Here is a 6000-nt window from a genome sequence, read left to right on the forward strand (position 1 = left end):
TGTCCCAAAGTCAGGGGTGTGGGGGAAGAGGAAGGATGCCGCTCCCTCTCCGTGGGGTCGGGAGGTGGAGGGTGGAAGCGGCACACTGGTACGGCTACTGGAAGCCTTCAAGCGGCGGGGCTGCTGGAGCCTAGCAGCCTGGGGAGGAGCCCTCTAGAGGTGGGCACGGGAAGCCTCCTGAAGGCACTTGGGCAGAGGTCTTTAGCACTGAACCCCCAGAGGCTGAGGCCAGAGTCCTGGGGAGTCGGAACTGAATACAAATGCCCTTGGGGTGCGTTTTGGGAGAGGTCCCAGGCAAAGCCCATCTGGGAGTGAAGGGCAGAGGAGGGGAGGTGGAGCCCGTTCACCCGGCACCATCTAGCGGGAAGTTTGGGAATCACGGGGCGAGAGCATGGTGGGGAGAGGAGCGGGGGAGTACGGCTCTCAGAATCCCTCCTTTCCCTGGAGGTCCCTAGAGCTCCTAGGCCCATCCTTCTGCCCAGGATGCTCATGTCTGGATTCGCCCAGAGGGAAAAGGGAGCCGTGCTGTTCTCACGCTGGTCCTCCTCCCCCAGCTCCAAGTCCCGTCTCAGTTTCTCAGGATGTCTCTGGAACCTGCCTTCTCTCCATCCCAGCCACTGGTGCCCAAAGACCCTGCCAACTGCTCTTCCTTTCTGTCTTCCTCTCTGGAAAGTCATATTTGGTTTTCTTCTTTCTTTTTGGCAATACTGGGGATTGAACTCAGGGCTCCAAGCTTGCTAAGCAAGCACTCTACCACCTGAGCCACACCTCCAGCCTCTTTTTGCATTGGTTAATTTCTTGAGGGAAACACTTACTTTAAATTCTGGTCAGCCTGGATCTTCCTACTTGAACTTCCCTATAACGCCGGGGATGACAGGAGGCCGCCACCGCACCTGGCAAAAAGCCGTGTTTCTAAAACAGAAATCTAGTTGTCACTCTCTTGATTAAAATATTTTCCACGGCTTCTCATGGTCCAGATTAACTCGAAATCTCGATTTGGAGCTTAGGAGGCTCTTCACCTCTCCACACACACCAGCCCAACTACCACTAGCTCTTCCTGCCTTCTGTCAGTGAGTGCAGTTCACTTGAAGACTCTCCCTGGCCTCGTCCTTCCTGTCTTGGGGTGCTCAGCCAGGCAGAAACTGGTTTCCTGAGGAGGCCTTTCCCAACCCCCAGCTGTGAGCTAGGTACTCCCTTTACAATTCCCTCATCCCCAGTGCATCCATGCCGCTCACAGAGCAGCCTTCCCCCTGGGTTCCTAACTACCCAGCCACTCTGCAGGCAGCACAGCTTATTGAGATATTAATTGCTTTGCTCCCTTGTATTTCTCCCTCCCACTTCCATGCTGGTAGCCAAGGCCTTTGATTTTCCTAGCCTCGGGGAACTGTGCCCGGCAGAACACAAAAGCTGCTTGAAGTCTGATGGCTCATCTGGACTTTTGAAAACACTAACCTTCTGGAAGCAACTGCACTTGATGCTCCCAAGGGAGGAGAAGAAGAGGACAGACAGAGGAGAGATGACAACTAGCTAGCTGCACAGGGAGAAGTGGTAGCACCTTCCCCAGAGGTAACGAGCTGAAGATAAGTGGTAATATACCTGGGGTTGCTGGATCCCTGGCTCTGGGGAACTAGCTTTAGTTTCCCAAAGTAACAAGGGAACACCCAAGTCTTTGAACCTCAAGAAACCATGTGGGAATGGTGCTGTGGATCAAGTGGTAGAGCATTTACCTTGAGCTGAAGAGCTCAGGGACAGTGCCTAGGCCCAGAGTTCAAGCCCCATGACCGACAAGAAAGAAAGAAAGAAAGAAAGAAAGAAAGAAAGAAAGAAAGAAAGAAAGAAAGAAAGAAAGAAAGAAAGAAAGAAAGAAAGAAAGAAAGAAAGAAACCAAGTGGGGTAGGCCAGCAGGCATCTCTGTGGAGCCAAGGTGAGTCGCACAGGCCTTAGTGTTTAGGTGTAAGTGGGAATATCAGGTCCTTGTCCAAGCCTGATTAATAATGACTGAAATGGAATTCTCTGCCAAGTTGTAGGGAAGTGCTTAGAGTGAGTCAGATTGGTGTTGGTATAAAGAGAATATAGAAATGGCATTTCTTAGCCAGACACCAGTGGCTCACACCTGCAATCCTAGCTACTAAGGAAGCTGAGATCTGAGGATCGCAGTTCCAAGCCCCAGCCCAGGCAGGAAAATCCACACGTTCCTTATCCAGAAAGCCAGAAGTAGAGCTTTGGCTCAAGTGGTGGAGCACCAGCCTTGAATGAAAAAGCTAAAGGATGGTACCTAGGCCCTGAGTTCAAGCTCCAGAATTGAAAGAGAGGAGGGGGAGAGGAAGGAAGTTAGGAAGGAAGGAAGGAAGGAAGGAAGGAAGGAAGGAAGGAAGGAAGAGAGGGAGGGAGGGAGGGAGGGAGGGAGGGAGGGAAAGGAAAGGGAAGGGAAGGGAAGGAGAGGAGAGAGGGAATGAGGGAGGGAGGGAGGAAGGGAAGGAAATCCACAGCTGGGTCCAGCAGTGAATTATACCTGTAATCCTGGCTATTTAGTGGGCTGAAATCTGAAGATCACTGTTTGAAGCCAGACAAGGCAGAAAAGTCCAAAGACCATCTTCAAATTAACCAGCAAATCAGGGGACAGCAATGAAGCCCTGAGTCCATGCCCCAGTACCAGCACAAGAAAAAAAAAAAAAGATATTGGTTTGTGTGTCAAGATTTCTATCTTCAACACCTGTCTGTGTGAGCCTCCAGTGTAGAGCTGAGATCACGTGTGCCTCATTCAAATTGTATCCTCAGGACCCAGCGTGGTATTGACACATAGTTAAGTGCTCAAGATATATTTGTTGTCCTCAGTAGCTTCAGAAATCTTTCTAAAGTTCAGTTGGATTTCTATGGTCCTCTTCTCCCAGCCATCAGAATAAACTAAAATGCAAACCCTATCACCACCCCCAAGCCACCTTTCCCAGCCTCATCTCTATAGCCCATCCTCCATTCCGATCCCCTCCAGCCAGACAGCCCTATTTGCAATTCCCCACTTGCCAGGTTGTTTCATGCCTCTGTGCCTTTGCTTATGCAGCACCCCCTGCCTGAAGTGCCCTTTCCCCTTTCTCTGCCTATGGAGCTTTCAGTTGTCTTCTTAGCTCAGCACAAGTATTTCCTCTCTCTCTCTCTCTCTTCTCTGACACTCCCCACGAGGCAAGAGAGACCTCTGCGTCTCTGGAGCCTCATGGGCATGAGCGCATTCCCATGTTCATCCCCCTCTTCCCTAGGCCCTTTGTGCTGAGTTCTCTGGGGAATTGAGTCCCCAGTTCCCAGCATAGTGTCAGGCACCCCATAGATTTTCTGCAAGTGCTCACTGCTCACTGAGCTGTAACCCTGATCCTCCAGGGACTCATGGGGGTGACCTGGAGCATCCTCTTCCATCTGGGCCTCTGTTTTCCCTCTGCACAATGGAGGGAGCAGAACTCAATGGTCTCTAGGGCCCCTCCTTTCCTCAATGGATCTCGGAAATGATGGCATATAAAACCCAATTCACGTGTGTGCCCTGCAGGCTAGCTAAAGGCAGAGCATGCTCAGACACGTCTGCCTACATGGCTGCATGTGACCCTCACAGAAATGTGTGTATGTGGCCTTCTGATGCAGATGCCCTGTCCTCCCCTCCCCCTTCTCCAGACAGCCACTGGCCTTGACAGTGAAAAATTCAGAAACAGTCAGGGCTGCTGGTCCAGCAGTGAGTTAATATTCAAGGAATGAGCCTTCTGCAATATGCATGGCCTGAGGCTGGTGTCCTGTGGGGCTCCCCACTTCCCAGGCCTGCACAAGCAGCAGACTCCCACCCCACCCACCCACCCCAGGCATAGACAGACACAGATCACTACCAGCAGGGCACTAAGCCCAGACTCTCAGCAACATTTGCTTGCTGGACACTCCCTCCCAATGTCTCCCCATTCATTCATTGACTCACTCAATCGCTCATTCATCTGGCAGTATCTATTAAGTTCCTATCATGTGCCAGACAACAGAAAGTTATGCCTGTAAATAAGGCATCTATGCTGTTCTGTCATCAGGGGCTCCCAGTCCAGTGTGAGAGATAGGCAATAAGTAAGAAAGAAGTGAGATAATTTCAGGCCAAGAGAAATAGTACTGTGAAATTATTAAGATAATATGATTTTTTAAAGTGATTCGGAAGCTGGGCACCAGTGGCTCATACCTATAACCCTAGCTATTTAGGAGGCTGAGATCTGAGGATCTCAGCTCAAAGCCAGCTCAGGCAGACAAATCTGAGAGACTCTTATTTCCACTTAACCAGCCAAAACCAGAAGTAGAGGTATGGCTTATGTGGTAGAGCTCCAGCTGTGAAGAAAAGAGCCAAGTGAGAGCAAGAAGTAGCCAAGTCTTTTCAGGACATCAATGGAGCAGAGCAGTAATCAAAACAGCAGGAGCCTCAGGCTTGGAAGATGGCTTAGTGGTAGAGTGTTTGCTTAGCATACATGAAACCTTGGGTTCAATTCCTCAGTACCACATAAACAGAAAAAGCCAGAAGTGGAGCTGTGGTTCAAGTGGTAGAATGCTAGCCCTGAGCAAAAAGCAGCTCAGGGACAGTGCTCAGTTCAGCCCCAGGACTGACAAGAAAAAAAGAGTAGGAGCTAGCAAAACAGGGAAAGTCTTTCAAATGGGAGCAACAACCAAGAGCTGGGGAAGTCTTTTTTTTTTTTTTTTTTTTTTTTTTTTTTTTTGGTCGGTCGTGGGGCTTGAACTCTGGGCTTGGGCGCTGTCCCTCAGCTCTTCAGCTCAAGGCGAGCGCTCTACCACTTGAGCTACAGCGCCACTTCCGGTTTTCTGGTGGTTTTTTTTGGAGATAGGAGTCTCACGGTCTCTCCTGCCCGGGCTGGCTTTGAACCGCGATCCTCAGATCTCAGCCTCCTGAGTAGCTAGGATTACAGGCGTGAGCCACCAGCGCCCGGCTGGGGAAGTCTTTTAAATGGGAAATATAGTAAACACAAAAGCCCTGCAATAGGAGAAACACAACATGTTTGAGGAAAAGACAGGAAGCCATGAACTGGGAGCTAACAGTGAGGAGAATGCAGGACAATTAGAACAGTGGCCAGCATCTCACCCAAGGTCCCACCCGACTATATATATTTTTTAATTTTTGTTGTTGGTGGTAGTAGTTGTGGGGCTTGAAATCTGGGCCTGGGTGCTGTCCCTCAGCTCTTCAGCTCTAGGCGAGCACTCTACCACTTGAGCCACAGCACCACTTCCAGTGTTCTGGTGGTTTAAAGGAGATAAGAGTCTCATGAACTTTTCTGCCCAGGCTGGCTTTGAACTGTGATCCTCAGATGTCAGCCTCTTGAGTAGCTAGGATGACAGGCATGAGTCACTGGCTCCCAGCTCCCAGCCAATACTGACTGAACCACAAGTTCTCCTGAATCGGGATTCAAGAGAATGGCTCAAGGGTAGGGCAGCTCAGGATGGAGGGTCATCTGGGCTGGATGAAGACATGGGAAGAGGCTGGAGTTCCCATACATAATTCATAATAGAAAGTATACTATTTCATGGTGCATAGTACTTATAGGTATGCTGAAATGAAAATGAGCTCTTTTTTGTGTGTATGTTTGTACGTGTGCATGTATATTCTCACACTGGTACTGGAGCTTGATCAGGGACTGTCTCTCAGACTTTTTTGCTCAAAGCTAGCACTTTACTACTTCAGCTACAGCCCTACTTCTGGCTTTTTTTCCTCCCTATTTCATTGGAGATGTGAGTCTTGTGGACTTTCCTGCCCCAGCTGGCTTCAAATCACCATCCTCAGATCTCTCGACTCCTGAGTGGCTAAGATTACAGACATGAGCCACCAGCATTTGGCCTCTTTGTGGATTTTTTTAAAAGTAAAATTCTGGAGCGGGTTATCAAAGCAGAATTTCCTTCTGCTTAGATGCGTGTGCCGTGTGTCATTGCTGCCTTGCTGGTGTCTCTACCTGGTTAAACTGTCCCCTCAGTCACATGACACTGGCTTCA

The sequence above is a fragment of the Dipodomys spectabilis genome, unplaced genomic scaffold (assembly GCF_019054845.1).
Source record: "Dipodomys spectabilis isolate Male_0828 unplaced genomic scaffold, ASM1905484v1 ptg000002l, whole genome shotgun sequence".
Lineage (NCBI taxonomy): Eukaryota > Metazoa > Chordata > Mammalia > Rodentia > Heteromyidae > Dipodomys > Dipodomys spectabilis.